This window comes from Vulpes vulpes, chromosome 1, assembly GCF_048418805.1.
Source record: "Vulpes vulpes isolate BD-2025 chromosome 1, VulVul3, whole genome shotgun sequence".
In the NCBI taxonomy this organism is placed as follows: domain Eukaryota; kingdom Metazoa; phylum Chordata; class Mammalia; order Carnivora; family Canidae; genus Vulpes; species Vulpes vulpes.
Window position 1 is genome coordinate 2,646,378 of NC_132780.1, and position 19,982 is coordinate 2,666,359.

The 19,982-nt window shown below is 51.0% G+C and overlaps 1 protein-coding gene across 3 annotated transcripts in view; it reads right to left on the reverse strand.

The window, feature by feature from the left end:
• The window catches only part of LOC112928460 (uncharacterized), a 497,089-nt gene that overhangs the window by 997 nt on the left and 476,110 nt on the right, over positions 1 to 19,982 (reverse strand). For all 3 annotated transcript variants that reach the window (XR_012000051.1, XR_012000056.1, XR_012000053.1), the window contains exon 4: positions 1 to 2,776. This exon is cut by the window's left edge and continues 997 nt beyond it. The gene's annotated coding sequence lies outside the window, so the exon portion shown is untranslated. The remainder of the gene's footprint in view (positions 2,777 to 19,982) is intronic.

A 19,982-nucleotide genomic window follows, 5' to 3' on the forward strand; every position in this document is an offset into this window, starting at 1 on the left:
CAAAGACACAGCAGCTTCGTTGGGCTGAGAGACTCCGCCATTCATCATCTCGGCTGCCATAAAATAGCACTAGATGGAATCTTTGATTTTAGCTTTAGAAGAACATAAATCAAAATCTAAAGCGCGGCTGTCAGAGGCATCACCAGGATTATCCATTGGAGAGGGCTGGAGTGCAGGGCATCTGCGTGCATTGTTCCCACTGAACTCACCTCCTGAAGCATGGAGAAAACTCCTAGCCAAGCACTTGCTGTTGTATAAGTACTTTATCCTAAGTGACCCATAAAAAGACTCTCAAATATGAGGTTTATAACTACGGTCACAGTAATTGTATGCTTGATATGTCTGAATACAAAATAAATGGGTCGGCCCAGCTGGGACCCTCCCTGTCCGGTCCCCTGCCCTCTTCGCCTGGCCAACTCTCTTACCCATGAGCCTTCCAAGTCCCGGGAAGGGGTGTCGGGGGCACAGAGGGGGCTCTGAGCAGGTGCGCCTACCCTGCCCACCCACCCCCCCATTACTGAGATGGCTGGGATGTGAGGGACAGTGACCATGATGGGAGACATGCAACCACAGGGCCCATCCTTGGGGGTGGGGGGCGGGGAGTCAGTCTGGTGCTTATCAACCTGAATCCGTCGTCCACGTTCAGTTAAAAGGCCAAGTGAGTATAGATGCGCCCCACACAAGCGAACAAGGTGGAGAGGACGGAAGCCCAAGATGACCCAGGTGAGAGACGCAGAGAGAGATCCCCACCGAAATCTCACGGTGACGGAAGAACAGCCTGTGGCCCATCCAGCTTCCACCCGGCTTTCAAAAGCATGTCACTGCTCGTACCCCTCCGCCTCCTTTGCCGAAGGCCTAAAGAGGTGCCCTCTCTCCTCATCCCACCCTGCCACCCCAGCCGGTGGGCACTCAGAAGGCAAAGAGTTTGCCCTCATGAGTCAGAAGGAAACAGGCCAACCTTTCTTTCATCTGTTGTTGCTGCAGCTTTTAGGCCAAGGGCCCAGAACTCCACCTCACAATAAAGTGACCAGTAGCAAACGTAAAGCCCCATCACCTGTGGCCGAGATCATGCCGTCGGATGGGTGTGGGGCAAAACCAGCCAACCAGACAAAGATTCTCCCCAATCCAAAGAACCTCAAGATCCCCGAATTCAGTTAACTGGGCTCCACGGCCAGGCCTGGTCTCTAACCGACGGTGGCATTGGGATTGGGGGTGTCAGGAGACAGAGAAACGTTTTCAGACGAACGGCCGGTACAAAGAACGGTGGTACCCAGAAGACAAACAGCACGCCATGCTTTAAAGGCGCCTTGACGGCTCACTTGAAGTGGAGGACAGAGGTGTCCCAATGAGACAATGTCGCCTACTTAAATTGGACACTGCACCTGCCTACGGTAGAGTCACGTATTAACTCAATACAGAGCACTGACCAAATCACGAGGCACTGGTCTTTATCCAGGTACTCTCTATCCTTGACGCAGCAGTCAGGTGGTAGCCACATGGCGTGGCTTCGCGACCTAATTCTAAGCCTCGAATGCCCAGTACAATCTTCCTCGGGGAAGCTTTGCAAAACGCCCCACGCCGGAGCCCTTGTCACCAAAGATTCTGGCTGAATCAGCTCGGGGTGGAAACGGACGTAGGAATTCTTCACAAGCTCCTGGTGATTCTTACGCACAGGCAGGGTTGAGAACGGCTGGCCGGGACCAATGAGTCTCACACATTCTGGTCCCAGAACTCTTAATATTCAGAACGTAAATATTCTGAGGCTTAGCGAAGCCCCCGAATGCTTTTGTTCAGGTGAGCCATTAGAAATCAAAACTAAGAGAATTTTAATCTATTCACTTAATAATCTATTTAAAAAGAACAGTAAGTCTATTATATACAAACATATCTAGAATGTTTTCATGAGAAAATAACAATATGTTCAAAAAATTAGTGACAAGAGTGGCGTCATTGTACATTTTTGCAAAGCATCTTTTGTGATTGGCTTAATAAAAGACAGCTGGATTCCCATGCCTGCTTCCACATGCAGTCTGTTGCAATATGTTGTTTTTGTTCGAATCGATGAAGAAAATCTGATCTCACACAGCTCTGTGGCTAGAAGAGGGAGGTGTGTGTTCACAGCCCTTTCAGATAATTGTGGATAATCTTCTTTGATACTACACCAAAACGCACTTACTGGTAGTTTCTTAAAGGTTAGTTGCAATGTGGAATCTGAAAATATGTGAACTCTTTGCGATTGTGTTACATTCAGACCCACTGAGTTACCTTCTCCTTTGACTGAATGGCTTACCCTTGCGTGATTATGTAACCACAAGCATTGGTCACTTAAAAAATACCGGTTCAACGAGATGTGCCGATCTTCCAACGCCGACACCATGTATTATGCAATATTAAAAAAAATCACATTCATTAAGTATCTCTTTAAGTATTGGAAAGCTGTCAAGCTCACGGTGGCTGATACAAGTTTTTCAAAATTCTTGAAAGCTTGAATTTTTATCACTGGCAACAAATACTGTCAGTTATTTTCCTGGAAGTGACAGGATTCATTTGTTCCTTTTCCAGAAAAATGTCTGCCAAATAGTCAAGTTTGAATAACCATAGTTTGTCTATCGGTTGTTCTTTCAAGTAAAAAGGGTGCTCCGTGGAGAAAAAAAAAAAAAGCAGCCAGTCCAGCTCACGAGTCACCAGACTGAACAGGTGCTTCTCCTTACAGGCTTCGACGTGGGGCAGGATTGCTCTGAGCGCTCCATCTTATCGCGCGGAATGTTTAAAAGGCCTGTGTTCAAAGACAGAGATTTAATAAAATTAATAGCTTTCAATGCTTCAGCAAGTATATTCTTCATTTTTCCAAATTCAGAATCTTTTCTGTATTACATTGAATAATACATAAACATTAGCATTTATGCCTGTATGTATACATTTATTTTTGATTGTGGCAGAAAACACATCACATAGAACGTACCATCTTGCCCATTCGGACGTGTGCAGCTCAGTGGCATTGCGTACCTTCATGCCGCCGTGCAACCATCACCACCGCCCGACTCCAGAACTCTCTCCAACTTGCCAAAGGGAAACTCTACCCATTACACACTAACTCCTCCTTTCCTCCTCCTCGCCTGACTTCCACCCCCCGTAACCACCATCCTACCTTTCCGGAGACCAATTTGACTATTGTAGCTGCTTTATAAGGATTCAGATCGCACAGGGTTTCTCTTTTTTGTGACTTATTTCACCTCAACCATATGTCAAGGTTCATCAGGGTTGTATGTAGCACGAGTCAGAATTCCCTTCCTCGTGAGGGCCGAACAGCAGCATGCCGAGTGCACATACCGCAGGGAGCGCCCTCTTCGGTGGAAGTGGCTTCTGTGGTCCCTGCACACGCGTGGCAGTAAGGGACACCTGGGGACCGCTCCCTGCATTCCCACTATAGCCCCAGCCAGTTCACCGCCCCCTGGGCGCAAAATGAAACCGCAAATAATGCCTTTGTATTATTAGGAAGATAATTTTGGCCTCTCAGACCCCTGAGATGGTCACAGCGAATTCATAGTTTGGGGATCTCTGCTGAAATTTCCATCTGTGTTTACTGATTTTAACAGGAGGCCTGTAGACCTTTGGGATAATACAGGAGAGTCTTCAAGAAGAGGAAGGAGAAAAAGGAGAAAGTAAATGTGCTTGTAGGAGTCCCATAGCCTGGAGGAAACTGTCATCAGCATTAACGTTTTCTTCTTCTTCTTCTTCTTCTTCTTCTTCTTCTTCTTCTTCTTCTTCTTCTTCTTCTTCTTTTCTTCTTCTTCTTCTTCTTCTTCTTCTTCTTCTTCTTCTTCTTCTTCTTCTTCTTCTTCTTTCTTCTTTGTTTACTTGAGAGAGCGAGGGAGAGCACCCAGGGAGAAGGAGAAGCAGACTCCCCACTGAGCAGGGAGCCCGATGCAGGACTCCATCCCAGCACCCTGAGATCATGACCTGAGCCAAAGGCAGTCGCGTAAGCAGCTGAGCCACCTGGGCGCCCCTGACGTCTTCTTTTCCAAAGGCCGAGTTCCTCAACTGCTCTGCGGCGAGAATGCTAGAAAGCAGGGCGTGGGCTAAAGATACTCTGCTGGACAGATATTTTTATTCTGTCTATAAGCTCCATAAGAACAGGAGACAGCTAAATTCAGGGCTAAGCCGGCATTTGGAAATGCAAATTTAATTAATTCTGTAGAAATATTTAGAGAATATTTGTCTTTTCATTGTTTGTTCCCTGTTCTCCCGGTATGAGGAGGGTGAGAATCCCTAACTCTTTATCTCTGAAGGCCTCATTTTTAAAATGTGGGCACTGCTGGTCTCTCATCTGCCAGGGGGTGGTCACCCGCACAGCTTCTACTCAGTGCCTGGCAAGGCGTTGGCTTGGAGTGGGAGCACACCACGTGGTCGTTGCCTTTTAATAAATACTCATGTAAATAACAACAATATAGTAAAGCTTCTTTTTAAGACTATATTTATTTATTCATGAGACACACAGAGGGAGGCAGAGACACAGGCAGAGGGAGAAGCAGGCTCCGTGCAGGAAGTCTGAAGTGGGATTTGATCCCAGGACCCCAGGATCACACCCCGAGCCAAAGGCAGACACTCAACCACTCAGCCACCCAGGCGTCCCAGTAGCGCTTCTTATTACGCATCCATAAATCTCATCCATCCAGTGGCATAAGAGGCCGACTCAACCACAGATGTGGAAATGGGGGTTCACGAACCCTGAGTGAGGTCCGGCAGCTGCAGGAGGCAAATGCAGGACCCAGAGCAGCCTGCTCTACCGAGAAGGCACCTGAAAGTGGCCCCTGCATTGCCCATTCTCCACCGTCATTGTCGCACCCCCACCATCCCAGTCAGTAAGCCCATTACTTAATATTTCTCCTTCGAAAGGACTCGCTTTTTTTCAAAGGAGATTTAAATGGCCACCATCAAATAAAATGAACATTACCTATACGGAGAGACCGTAACAACAAAATTACCTGTACAGCTATTTAAATAAAGCATGTTTTTTCTCTATGTCCCATAAAACCGCCTTGGGGTGGCCCTGGAGCGTGTGCACCCCCTCCAAGGCTCCTGGTCCTGGGGAGACCACAGAAGCTCCGAGGAGCTCAGAGGACGAGGCTGGGAACACCTGGAGCTGTGGCAACAGCTGAGAGCTTTTACAAATCGGATACACAAGTCAGGATGTGACATCATCTGTGTTCCTGCAATCTAAATCCTCCTCGGTCCAAGCCTTCAAGAGACACGCAAATATTTATAGGTGTCCGTCCAGGGCATAGCAGGGGCCCTGTGTCAGAGTGGGCGAGCCACAGCGAATGCAGTTAACCATTCCTCAGAACGCAGAACTGGGATGGGGAGGTCCGCATGAGGATGTGGCTCACAGGCCAAGAGGACGCTCCTGGTAGTCTGCCATGGGCACCTGAGCGCATGTCAGGAGGGGTGGCCCTCACTGGCTGGGCTCCAACGCTGAGTGTCTATGGGCACCCTGGGCCCTGAGCCAGTGCTGGACAAGGCCAACACATCCCTCACGGGGCCTCAGGTCTATCAGCACACACCCCCCACCTTGCCACCGCAGGTCACCCATAAGTCGTTGGATTTAGCAGTAGACGCTGTGCTGCTCTAGCTGGGAGGGCAACCCAGGCACCCCTGGCCATGCAAGAAAGGAGCAAGAGCTCATCGCTTTGGGAGCTCGGTGTTGATGGAACAGGACGACCGGTTTTGGCAGGAATAAGGCAAGCAAGTGATGAAAGGAGCATCAACCTGTGTTACCCACCACACCCGCTCCCAACAGCCTTACAAAGGAACGCTTAATCCTCACAAAACAGTAAGCAGATGTTGGCCTCTTAATAAAGCACCAATCTTTAAAACCCATCTTTCCAGCCAAATGCCATGGCCCTCCCTAATAAACATGGAAGGCCGTGTGGACGGCTGGATTAATTAATACCCACAGGTTCCTGACCTTTTCCTGGCCACGTGGACAATCAGTCCCCCCAAGACAGATGACCTGCTCACACGCCTCCTTCTGTGATGTATGCGTGTCCTTCTCGTGCACAAGGCGAGGGACAAGGATCCGGTCCCCGGCCTGGCCTGCTTCCCATTCCAGAAGAAAAGGAACACAAAAATAACAACGCAGCTTGCCCTTCCTCGGCCTCCCCCATCGCGCCACCAGACCTTTATATGGAAATCAGCGTTTGCTCCAACAACCAAAGAAATCTTGCTGTCTTCTGTTGCAAGAGTGATGCCTCATTTTCTTTTTCTCTAGCCAAGTTCTTACCCCCCCTCCACCATGGTCTTTTTCTCCTACTTGCTGGAGGAAAGCATATCCCAGACAGGGTCTTGGCCAGAGAGCTGGCAAGTCTGTGCCTCTGTGCACATGTCAGGACTAAGCATTGAGTCCACATGGGGCGTTTGGAGAGGCCTCTGTTAGTGGGCAAGCAGGAGGATCCTCAGAGAAAGGATCCCACGAGCTCTGTGGTTCTCATGTACCCCAGTCCACCCTCAGAGCTGCCTCCACGGGCACTAGACCTCGACCAACAGCAGGCCTCTGCTTGTTGGATTCTAGCTCATACTCAAGTCAGAATGGCCATCCCCAGCATAATGGAGAGTAGGGCAGGGAGGGTACCTGGGTAGAAGGAGGCGGCTCACTTTCCTAGAGTAGATTGCCCTATATTCCCATATCACAGCCCGAGGCCACCAAAAGAAAAAAAAAATCATTTGTACAGTTCAGGAACAAAATAGGAGCTGAAACTTGAAAATACATGAAACCAGTTACAGAAATGGTAAAAAAAAAAAAAAAAATGCTGGAACTATTTGACCTGGGGCAACATAAACATTGCAACTGTCTGTAGTCGAGGTAGGAAATAAAAGTAGGAAAACATATGAGCCTCACCTTGCGGGCAGCCCCTCCCTCCGACTTGGGTTCAGACCCCGATTATATCACCCGCCCCCAGCTATTTGGTCCTGATCAACCAAGTTCAACTCTTGTGCTTCGGTTTCCTCTTCCAAAAAGTGGGCGTCGTAGTAGCATGTGGCTCAGAGGGTGTTGGGAGGATGTGGGAGCGGAGCTGAGAGAACGCTGCCTGGCTCCCGAGGAGCCTCGAATAACCGGGAGCCTCTGTCAGCAGCCTGCGCCCCGGCCGCTGGGAGGAAACCTCCTGAATGAGAACCCGAACTTTCAAAAGAAACATCCACCCTCATGAGGTGGGCACCATCGAGCGTCCTCCTTCCAACTACCGCCTGCCCCGCTCAGCAACCCGGTCCTCCTCCACCTGGTCGTCGCTGTGGGGTGAGGGATCCCCTTCACTAGGCCCGGAAGCAGGCGAAGGAATGATGGCAGGGGACTGAGAGGACCCGGCTTAGCTCCCGCCCTCCTTCCTTCCGACTTGAGAGCTCAGACAAGGCCCTGGACACGGGGACTGGAGCTTCCTCACCTGCTCTGCTACCTGGAAGGAGGTAACAGGTGTATATAAACACGTGGTTCTGGAAACTTCACCCTCTAAAATTTCCGGCTCTGAGGTCACAGTCGGGACCCCTGGAGTGGGGCCAAGGGTTGTGTATGTTTTAGAAATAACCTTCCCCCTTCTTGAGCGAGGGGGATGATTGCTGGTTGGGGGCACCAGGGAGGAGTGACTGTGAAGGCCACGAGGACCACCACCCTGGTGCAGAGTGCGCCATGCCTGTGTCAGCTCCGTCCACCACCCACAGGTGCGGTCCGCCTGTCCACCATGCAGCTCCCCACTCCCGTCAGCTCCCAGTGCTCAACAGAGAGACTTCCAGGAGGCAGGTCGTCACCCCCGGCTAAGTTATACAAGTTCCCTGGGACAGAGACAACCACAAAGAATAATAACAATAATACCATCGTGCTCAGCAAGCCCCAGAAGAGGGCCATGCTTCTCGCTATTAGCCAGCCTTCCTTTCCCTCTGGCTGCCAGGAAGCTCAAAAGGGAAAAAATTAAACTAGAGCAACTTTAACTAGAGAAACTTAAGCCATAGGTTATACTTGTTTGTTTCTTCTACACGAGAACATTATTTTTTTTGCTATTTCAAAAGCATGATTGAAATATTCTATTAAAAATGAAGATGTAGGGACACCTGGGTGGCTCAGCGGTTTGGTGCCTGCCTTCGGCCCAGGGTGTGATCCTGGAGTCCTGGGATCGAGTCCCACGTCGGGCTCCCAGTGCATGGAGCCTGCTTCTCCTTCTGCCTATATCTCTGCCTCTCTCTCTCTGTGTGTCTGTCATGAATAAATAAATAAAATCTTCAAAAATAAAAAAAAATGAAGATATGTCGGCATCTAATCGGCAGAGTTCCCTGGCAAGAGTGAGAAGAGCCCAGAGCTGCTGAGAAGTGGGGTTTTGGAGCTCAGCCTTAAAATATGCCAAGGTTCAGTCTAGAAGTTTCAGGGGACTGAGGTTTCAGTCTTAAACCCTCTGAACTAGAGTAATAACAGCAACAAAGGATCAGGAGTCAGAATTCCCAGGCTCTAGACACGGCGGCCATTTGGGGCACTGTGGTCTTCCGGTATCTCAATTATCTGACCTCGGAAATGGGATCCAGTGGGAATAACGAGGCCAGGTCTCCCTGGGCATCTGGTTCGGTGGGATGGCCTCAGGGGCCACGTGCAATAGAGGACACCAGGGTCCTTGGAACACAACAGGGCACTCAGCTCCCATGTCCCATCTTTGTAAGGATTTCATCGTCATCGTCGTCTCTTCCTGAAACCTGAAGGTCCGGGTTAGGAAAGTCATTAGGAGAATCCCTAAGTGACACTCCTCTCTCTAGGCCTCTGTTTCCTCTGCCCATGAAGGAAAGCCCTGATCCGTGTCCCCACGCGGGTGGTGGTCCAATAATGATGCCCGCCCTTCACACTTACCCCTGGCTGCCACCACGTAAAGTCAGAGCCATTGTTTACTATCGAGCCCACATTAGAGGTACAGAGAGCTTGACAAATGACCAAAGGTCACACAGCAATTCAGTTCCAGGGAGTCTGGCCCCAGAGTCAGGCTTTCAACGGTGCTTCCTCTGCAGAGAGAAGGGGGCTGGGATGTAGCAACAGGAGGGAGGCCTTCTCTGCACAAAAGATCTCCTCTCCCAGGGTAGCAGTGCTCCCCGGGGACATGTGCTCCCAGGTGGTGGCAGGGCCCAAGGGGCCGGGGCCGAGGGCAGGTGGCACACCTGCTGGTCCTCATCAGGGACTGTGTCCCCTAGGTGTCAAGGCCATCTCCACCTCTCCAGGGTTGGCCAGACGTGGCGGAAAGACACGTCAGACACCAGCAAAGCCCACACAATGGCAGGGGTGACTCTCCGGGACACGAGGTTGAAGAAGGAGGGAAGGCAGAGAGCGGTCGGTCACCTGCCCAGCGAGTTGACTCAGGACAGTGGGGAGACAGACCCTTGGAGGCTGCTGGCTGGGGGAAGCGTGAGGGGCTTTTCTGGCATTCTGGTTCTTAATCTGGGTGCCAGTGACCAAGGTGTGTTCCGTCGATGGAGCTGGGCCCTTGGCATCAGGGCACTTTTCAGTCTCCATATTACCTTTCAATAAACATCCAAAAAAGGGCGCTCCGGCTTCCTGTAGGCGGAAGACGTGGAAGTGCCGGAGACCACAGGTGCCCGCTGGTGTTTGCACCTTAGTGGGCCCCGGACCACGCCACTCGCTTCCTCCCTTGGCTTCCCCACGATGGAATCCAGGGGCCTCCCTGGAAGGTGCACAGACAAGTCTCAGGAGAAAGAAGGCGCCGGCGGAGGTCGTTTCCTACTGCAGGCAACAACGTTCTGCCCGGATTGAAAACTAAATAATTGTGCGATTATCCGGTTAGTATCTTTCTGTGGGTCCGAGAAGCTGGGACTGAGACTGGGACGCGCCGTGCAGAAAGCCGGGTGTTCTGGGAATGCCGAGCGCGAGAAGCCGGGAGTAGGTACGCTTTGGTCCCGCTGGCCCTTGCGGGTTCTGCTCTCACCTTGTGCTCTCCCCGGGCCCCCCCGCACTCACACTGACCGAGGCAGCCCCAGCAGCAGCCTCAGACCACATATGTTTCTCCAAAAGGCACTAAGGGATGCTGAGCGCCCCGTTCCCCAGATGTCCCAGCAGGTGTCTCAGGACAGGAAGGGAAGGAGCCGCAGCAGACAAGGTGCCAAGCCCTTGCACAAGATCCCAATCAGGTGAGTGGCCTCCTGGGGGTCCCCCACCCCCCAGCCCCTGGCAGGAAGGAGCCCCTGCGGCCGGGACTCCCTGCTTCCTAGATGCGTGTTTGCCCCTCGCCTACGCGTACCTACAGCTCTGGGTTTGTTGTCCAGCTGCGGTGTGTCCACATGTCCCCTGAAGCCTGCAGGCGCTGCGCTCAGCAAGGTGAACACCAGGCCGTGGCTCACACTCATGCGAGGGGGGACCTGGCCGCCCCCCGCCTCCGCCTTTTGCACTGGAGCCCCTGCCACAGCCTCGGCACCCGGCAGCTGCTCTGACACCTGTTTCCGCAGATGTGGCTCCTACCCCCTTCTGTGCTACGTCCTGCAAGGGGAACGCTCGGCCCTGGGTGGAGAGGGGCCAGCGGGGCAGGGTGTCAGCCCCCCTCTCGGGAGCTCTGGCCCCGGCGGGCAGCCCCTCTCTGCCTCCTCTTCCCATTGCGAGGGCCTGTTGCGCCCCCGTCTTCAGGAGCCCCTCTTGCCCCTCTCGGCACCACTGTGGTTGGGTGCTCCACTGCGGGACAGCCAAGTTTATATGCTGTCAAGCACTTTATATCCTCCATAACTCTGTCTCCCAAGCCCTCCTGTGCATGTGTTTAATTTTTACAATCAAGAAGACGAATGGGGAGAGTGACAGCCCAGACACCCTGGAGGGGTGGGCTCCGGCCCTGCCTCGGCGGAACCTGGGCATGAATTCCATCAGTGACCTGCGGTTGTATTTTATGCATAACACCCCAGTGGTTTTTAAATCTCCTTAAACTTTTGATGACTGAGATAAAGGAGAAGGAGGAGGCTGTGTAAATATGGAACCACTACTGGGGCCGGGCTGCGGGGACCTCCATGGGGTGGGAGTCAAGGCCACTTTATATCGTCCCTCGGGGTTTGTTCCCTGCTCTCCTGCCCCTCACACCCCCACACAGCCTTCTGTCTCCCACCCAGTGGGCAGGACAGTGGGTGCGCCCAACTCCCCCACGGCGTTGTCTTTCCAGGACACACCCTTTGATGACAGCGATGACAACGTTGACGATGACAAGGAGAAGAAAGGACAAACAGAAAGAAAGCATTAAATGAAACATAAACGTGTCTTTTAAAACATGCTGGTTTTTATTGATCATAACTCACCATCTAATAAAAGCAACACCCTGGCTATGCAAATACAGCTCAAAGCCGAGTCCCCTAGATGCCACTGCCACCTGGATGGCAGCTCAAGGCCCCTTTCACTAGGCAGTTCTGCAGCCCCTATAGCAGAGCAATCATCCCAAACTGCAGCTCTGCACACACCTCTCCCCTGCCTCAAACATCTCCCCAGCACCCGCAGGCCAGGCTCTATCATGTGGCCCCTGCCTACCTGCCCACCGTCTAATAAAGCAGCAGCAGCCGTAACAGTCATGGTGGCCAACACTCAGGGACTCACTGCTTTGTGTCGCAGACTATGTGACAAAGGTATTTAAGAAAGAGCATCCCATTTTCTCCCCATCAGCCCACGAGGCAGCTACTTTTATTACACTCAATCCCCAGAGGCATGAGGAGGAGGAGGTGGCCTCAAGTCACACTGCTGCTCAGCCCTGTCCTCCAGGAAGCCACCTTGGAGGGTGTCCCTGGAAGCAGGGCCGAACCCCCAACCAGATATGCAGCACACATCATTCCAGGCGCGTCTCCCATCACAGGAGAGAAGTCGTAGCTTGGGGTTTGCAGTCCATCTCCTCCATAGAATCACCTTGTCGCAGGCACACGGTCTGACTCACTGGTGTGTCCCCAGGACCCACCAAGCTTGACAACGTAAGGCGGCCAGTGAGAGCTTCTGGAGGGACCCATGTTGGACATAAGCCACCAGGACTCCATTAGCGCAGATGGGCTCTGCGTTGCTGGGCTGGACGCCGTAATCAGGCGGGAGGGTCCCTCCAGATGGGGATTGTCCTCCTTCCCCCTCTCCCTTCATGAGATCTTGTTCCTCTGCACAACCAGGATGCTTCTGCCACAAGACATCACTTGAGAACCAGTTGCATCGGTTGGATTCCCCTCAAATTCCTTTGATTCAGGAACACGTTTTAAACTTGCGTCTGAAAATGGTGTAGCCCCAGTTGAGCCCAGGTTTACCTGTTGAGCCAAGTGATGGGCATTTTTCTCCAATATGAGGAGGAGTGGCAGGAGGGGCAAAGTGAGCTTCCCTGGGGGACCCAGGACTCTGCTAGAGACCTGGATGGACCCGGAACTGAAGCTGGACTGATAACAATCAATACCATCCGACCTAATTCAGTTCATTTGCCTTGTATTGAATATGATCTTAATATACTAGGAGACATCAGCTTCTATTAGAGCCTAGGAAATCATCTTTGAAAAGAGGCAAAATGGTATCAAATGCATAATTTGAAAAACATTGTTTTCAACATCTTTCCACTTCATTTAGCATTTTGAGGAATTGAGGCTATATCTTGTAGCTATCAAACTGAATTAATCACCTTGAGACCTGATAGAAGATAGCTAGAACTCTAATTTCAGGCTGCTTTTATTCCTGGAAGATGGCCTTTTAAGCTGGAATGTGGGAATTAGTGCAAAATCCCTCTTATAAACGATCACACTCCTAATTTTTGATAGGCTAGGCCAAGGCTGGCAAACGTAGTAGCCACGTACCACGTGTGGCTACTGGACGACTGCAGTGTGGCTGAGCTGAATTGAGATGCCGAATACACGTGGATTTCAAAGATCTAGTCCAAAAGAATATCTCAATTTTCATACTGACTAGATTTGGAACTCTAGAATTTTACATATATGAGAGCAAGTAAAATGTATGATTAAAATTAGCCTCTCTTGTTTTTTTGTTTTTACTTGTGCAAGGTAGCTCCTAGAAAATTTAAAATAAAAAAAAATTAAATCACATATGTGACTCACATTGTATTTCTGTTAAATAATGCTGATACGTACAATTAAATATTATGGAACAATTGAATAATGATTCCTGAAAGTTTTTAAATGACCTGAGAAAATATATGGGATGTCACTTTAACTGGAAAAAAAAAAAAAGGAATAAAAAGTGCATATAGAGGATAATTAAAATGGTGTAAAATGCACATGTATTTTTACGTATGTAGACAGAAAGCAGACAGAAAGGAAAGTCAGCTAGGATAGTCACCTCAGAGAGGGAGGATTAGAGCGTGGGTATAGTACTCTCCTTCACACATTTCTAAATGTTCCTCCAAAAGCTTTTTTTTAATGTTTATTATCAACGAATAATAAATGTTGGTAAAAAGAAATTATTCCCCGTAATCATCAGTATTGTATGTAGCTATGCATCTTGCCTGGAATTTGCTAAAGTAAATAACTTACAAGCACATTTAGTCTTTATTTAGCCATCAGTGGCTCTCATGAAATACACCATTTCCAATGAAAAACTCATTCTTGTGAGAGTCCATTTTTTTAGTTGTATAACCAAGTATTTTCTTCAAATGGGTGTCCTGCTTAGCAACAGGAGAACTATCTGGCAAAAAAAAAAAAAAAAGAAAGAAAAGAAAATTGGTAGTCACTATTGCAACGTTACATTGAGAAGACAAAGTTCATTATCAAAGTTTGCTCATCCAGAATTCATTTCTAGTTGCTTGTTCCCTGAACACGAGGAGAGAAAAAAAGATCCATGGGAAAACAATTCATGAGTTCCCAATAATTAGCCCTTTTTGTACAAACAAGCATTAATGACAAAATGGCTCTGGCTTGATCTTTTGTCGATTTATTTGACCCTCTCAAGGAATCCTATTGTCATGATGTCCACCTGGAAACTTTGAACCCCTCTTGGGTCACAAAGCCCTCTCTCTCCCTCACCCATACAGCCACCCACCCACCTATCCATCCATCTGTCCATCCACGCACCCATACACTCATCTGTCCATCCATCCAACCATCCATCCACCCATTTGTCCATCATCTATCCACTCATCCATAGACCCATCCATCCATCCATTTGCCCATCCATCCATCCATCCAATCACTCATACACCCACCCATCCATCCATCTGTCCATCCACTCACCCATACACCCATCTGTCCATCCATCCATTCATCCATCCACCCACCACCCACCCCTCCATCTATTCACCCATATACCCATTCATCCATCCACCCACTTGTCCATCATCCATCCATTCATCCATACACCCACCCATCCACCCATTTGCCCATCCATCCATCCATCCATCCACCCACCACTCACCCATTCATCTATCTTGACCAGTCATCCATCTGCTCATCCTATTTTTATGGAGAATTCGCTTTTACTAAGAGAACTGTCTTAGGTGCTAGGGACATGGCAATGAACAAAACAGACAAAGCCTTGCTCTCAGGGAACCTCTGTTTTTTTGAGAAGGAGTCACACAGTAAACCAGTTAAAGCATCCTAATGATAATTTCAGAAAGCGGCCAATGCTTTGAGGGAAATAAAAATACAACAGTGGGAAGGAAAACAACTAGAATGTGCCTGCTTTAAAGAACCTCTTTGAAGAGCTGAGACCTGAGCTGATGGCTGGTGGCCAGAGGGTACCTGTCATGGTTCAACCTGGGAAGAACATTGCAGACACAGAGAAGGTCAAGGCCAAATGCCCCGAGGCAGGCCATGTCGAGGAACAGGAAGGAGTCCAGGTGGCACAGTGGACAATAGATGAGACTGGAGAAGGCAGGGCCACTTCACATAGATCTTGTAGGCAATAAAGAGTTTATACCTTTTTTTTTTAAATATAAATTCAATGGGAAGTCATTGGAGGAGTTCACGCAGGGACCAACACTATCTTCTACATTTAAACATCACTCTGGCTACGATGTGGGTAAAAAGCTCTAGAGGGGCAGGAATAAAGCAGAGAAACCCTTTGCCACACGACTGGGGTCATCCAGGCGAGAGACGTGACCCATCAGGATGGCTCATCACTCACAACATTTCTCGGGGCTCCACTCGGAGCGCACACCATCGACTGCGCCTGCAACGACAGCCTTGGTTTACAGCCCTGCTAACATGGTGCTGGGGGAAGAGCACCCTCGAACGTGAGATCATCTGCCCAAAGCCTTAAAATATTTAAACGCCCCAAATCACGCTCTAAGCAAAAGGCCCATTCGAGGTTCCCAGAGGTTCAATTCCACTTAGTTGCCCTGCTTTTCATTTGCTTCAACTGGTTCCAGCTGGATCTGGAAGCAGACGTGTCAACACAGTCCCTGCCCACGAAGGCTTCCCGGCGACCAGGAAACAGGTCGTCAATTGCAATCGCCGGAGAAATCCTGATTCTGTCAGAGGCTCTGCAAACCCCACATGGCCGGGCCCTATCTGGGAGCAGGTTCCTGCTGGCGGCAACAATAGCAGAATGCCCAGAGCCGGGAGCGTGTGGGCTGGGGAAGCCCCCCAGTTGCCTGAGGCCCTGGCACACGCCCAGCCCTGGCAGGCCGTCCCGCAGCGAGCCTGACCTTCCAGGGACGTGCCCAGGCTGGCTACCTTATGATTAACCACCTCTCCGGTTTTATCAACCGCTGTTACGTTTCTGGCTCCCACCCAGACCCATCTGGGTAGTAACATGGACCCAGTGATCCTGGCATCTGGAAGCATTTGTCTTAAAAGAGCCAATTCCCTCTTGATGGCAATTATGAGCTCAGTCTCCGGCCAGTGGGCCAGACAGTCCGCCCCGTGGCCCAGCCCCACAGGATGCTGCCTGCAATGTGTGCGAAGCGTCCCTCTGTGGGCATCCGCGGACCTGCCCGTGCCCCCCGGCCCTGTGGGTGGGAGGGGCCCTGCCAACACTCACAAGCACATGTGCACACACACACACACACACACACACACAAACACACACACAGTGCTCCGCTAGAAGAGGGCTACGGGACAGGGCCTCTGAGAAGTCCACAAAACACACCTGGGGCAGAGGCGGCAACTGTTAGTTGAGTGTCTACTACGTGCTCAGCTCAGCTCGTAGAATCGTGGTTACGAGGGGAGGCAGCCCTGCGGTCCTGGCAGGGAAGAGCTCGCTGTGGAGCTGGGGAGGCCAGGCGAGCCGGAAACGATGCTCAAGCAATGGGGTCAAAGGAGGTGGAAGGTGCACGCAGGGAACCCACCCGCAGCTCTACCCTCGGGTCTTGCACCAACACCTCCCCACTCTGGGCTCTGTTTTTCCCATTCTTCCAACGGAAACGATGGCTCCGAGGACTTTGGGGCTTCCTAGCCACAGTGGAATCCCAGCACGCACAACGGGAGGTGGGTCTGCACGCGGCCCGGGGTCAACGTCCCGCTGGGTCAAAACTGCTCCTGCAAACTACTCCGTCCGTGGACGTGGCGAGGGCGCGTGGAGGGTGCGTGTGTAAGATACGAATGAATACCTTGCACAGCTCCACTTATTTCTCTCTTGCAGACCGTGTGTATCTTGGTTCACAGACACGCGTGCGCTGAAGACACACGGCCAACCGCACAGCATTTCCTCACGTCGATCGGCCTCAAACCCCATGACCCAGTTTTAAGGAGATCGCGCTGAAAACCGCCCCCACAAAAGCCTTCTGCGGTGTGACTTCAGAGGCCAGGGGCGGGCGCGGAAGCGGCCTTGCCCACGGCAGGGAGGCCGCGAAGCGCGGGCCGAGAACCCCAGGACCCAGGTCTCAGCCAGGTTCCGTGCCCACCCGCGGAGGGGACAAGCCATCGCTGTCACCTCGGGGCAACACTCTTCCAGCCTCCAAGCCGCGCGCAGGGTGGCGTCTTGGCCGTCCTGGCAATACGGCTCAGGGGTTCCCAATCCTCCGTGGCACCCGCCGCAGGCCCATACCTTGCTCCCCAGCCCCCGGGCTCTCCTGTAGGCTGGTTGGGCTCTCGGGGCTCCCTTCCCCGAAACTGGCTCCTTACGGTCCCCACCTCAGGCCAGTGTCTCTTGCTAACCCGGTTTCTGCCAAGACCCCTTTGGCTAAGGCCTTGGGTCCTCTTCTGAGGGCGAAGCAAGCTGTTCCCTCCATCTCGGGGTGGTGAGTCCTGCTGAGCACGTCCAGGTAGAGGAGGAGGAGGCAATTCTGGGGCGTCACAGGTTCAAACCATCTCCAGCGCGTTCTTCAGCCCCACGAGGCGCCCCTGTGTGCAGGGTATCCCCTCGGAGTGAAGTTTCAGGACAGCACCCCCATGACGAGGGGCGACACCTGGTCCTGGGCAGCCTTCTGGTCGACTTTGGGCCGAGGGGCCGCCTCCCTGGCCTTCAGAGGCCTCCCCGCCAGGAAGGCGCCCGGAACCCCGGCCTCCCCCTGGCCTGGGCCTGCCTCTCCCTGCCAAGGTTTTAAAAGCATGTGGGCACAGGTGCGGGTGCTTACAGCCTCCAGGGCCAGGGAGCGGAAGCTCAGCGGAGGAAAACGAGGACACACAACCACAATGCCATTATGTTTTCCCAGAACATGCAGTGCTCCAAATAAATGTGTCTCCAACATTATCACACCACAATATTCATACGGCTCATTACTGGTTTTAATTTTGCCCATTGCTTATTTACTGTCTCCTTCCCCACTTTATTGCCAGGGTTGGAAGAGTTACTCATCCATGCCCAGAACAGAAGGTCCCCAAAGTGGGATCTCTCCAGAAGTTTCTGGCCCTGCTCAGCCCCCGCAGGACAGCCTGCGGCCCAAGCCCAGACCGCGTCAATGGCTCCACCATGCGCCTCTTCCTTCAGCCTCCCCGCCACGCTGACGGGCTGTGTTCCCGCCCCTGGGACGGAGCCCTTTCCTTTCCTACGACTGAGACCTGTGCAGCCACCTCCTGGGATGGGTGGAGGAGAGATGGTGCACAACGACCGGCAAGGCAGGATGAGGATGGGACGCCGCCTGCGAGCGGGGGCCCAGCAGCCAGGCCCAGCCAGCCCCTGCTCCCCAGCCAGGCCCTCTCCCCGCTGCGTGGGGTGACCTACCCCTGGAAGCACCACCAAACAAGCAAAATGCACCAGTCCCATGAATGAAAGGGGATGGGCAAAAGGATTTCATTAAGACACTTCTTTTTAAAGGTTGGAATTAATGCTTTTTATTTAAATTTGGAAAGCACATAGTAGTCTAAAGAAGCAGAACTCATTAACATCCCTCTGCCTATCAGAGGCAAATTCTTAACCTTTTGGTGTTTTTGTTTTTATCTTTTTATTTTTTTTTTCCTGTACTCAAAGGAGAATTAAAAACAAAAGATAAATTAAGAAGGGATGCCTGGGTAGCTCAGTGGTTGAGCGTCTGCCTTTGGCTCAGGTCGTGATCCCCTGATCCTGGGATCAAGTCCCACGTCGGGCTCCCTGCATGGAGCCTGTTTCTCCCTCTGCCTGGGTCTCGGTCTCTCTCTCTGTGTCTCTCATGAATAAATAAATACAATCTTTTAAAAAGAATTTAATTAATTAATTTAAAAAAAAACCACAGTTCAGAGCATTATCATGTCCCAGAATCTCTTCCCTTACAAAAGGATATAATCACCCTGTGTTCCCTACAACACAGGGAACGGTGACGAAAAGTAAAGTAAAGAAATATGGTCAATAACCTGCCTCATTCACACGTCTCCACTCTCAGAAAATAACCAACACGGTCAGCAAGAACCGCTCCCCCCATAACCTTGTTTGTGTCCACAGGACATGATGGGCATTGCGGGGGGGGGGGGGGGGAGTATGAAAGAGAGGAAGAGAGGAAGGAAGAAGGAAGATAAGCAGGTAGAGAAGAAAGGAAAAGAGGAAGGAAGGAAGGAAGGAAGGAAGGAAGGAAGGAAGGAAGAAAGGAAAGAAGGAAGGAAGGAAGGAAGGAAGGAAGGAAGGAAGGAAGGAGGAAGGAAGGAGGAAGGAAGGAATTGATTTAGCAAAAGTCAAGAAGAAAAACAAAACATAGATTTAGTGAAAATACGTTTTTCCTACGTGGACCATGCATTTCATTTCCCCGTGACTTGCTTTCCTCCGGGTGAATCATCAGGGTCTTCCCTTCGGGAAAGCAGCCACATGTCCCTCGTAACGGTGCCGCCCGACGCACACAATGTATTCAATCTTTCCCCGATTAATGGACATTCGGGCGATGTCTTCTCCCTCCTTCCTTTATAAATAATGCTTTTATTTCTATAAGATAGAGCCATAAAATGGAACTGCTGGGTCAAAGGATATGCATATTTTAATTCTAATAGATCCTCTAGAATGACTTTCCCAAAAGGCTGAAGCCAGCCCGCCCCCAGCTCTCCGGGAGGTGCCGGACCCCGCGTCTTTGCCAGCACCTAACGTTACCCCTTGCGTGGCTCTGGCAGCCTGATGGCTGGGACACCGGATTTCCTTTCCACTTTGTTGTCACTTCCCCAGTTCCCAGAGGTTGGATTTCCTCTCCGATGGTCCCGACCACCGGCGTGTCCCTATCTGTGAGCTGCCCGTGGACAGCCGGCGGCCTGTTTTTAATTAGGCCACTTGTCTTCTTTTTTTTTTTTTTTTTTTCAATGTCTAGATACTCTTTGTATATTATGCATTTAACTCCTTAGCTGCCAGGAATTACAAATATCTCTCTCAATCTGTTTGCCACGGAGTCTACACGATCCCCCGTACCTTTCGACCCTCTCTGTAAACAGAGGGGATGTCTGCCTTCGGTGCCGGAGTGTGGCCCTTTCTGTGTCCTGCTGGACGTTCAGCTGTTTCTGTCTTTCTCCCCCTCCTCCTCCTCTCGGATATTATGAAGATGTGGGAACCTCTGTTGGTTCCTATTTTGCGTTACTTCGATGAAGCTACGTAGTACATTTCAAAATGGAGAATTTTATTTTTTTGTTAAGATTTTATGTATTCATTTGAGAGACAGCATGAGTGGGGAGGAGGGGCAGAG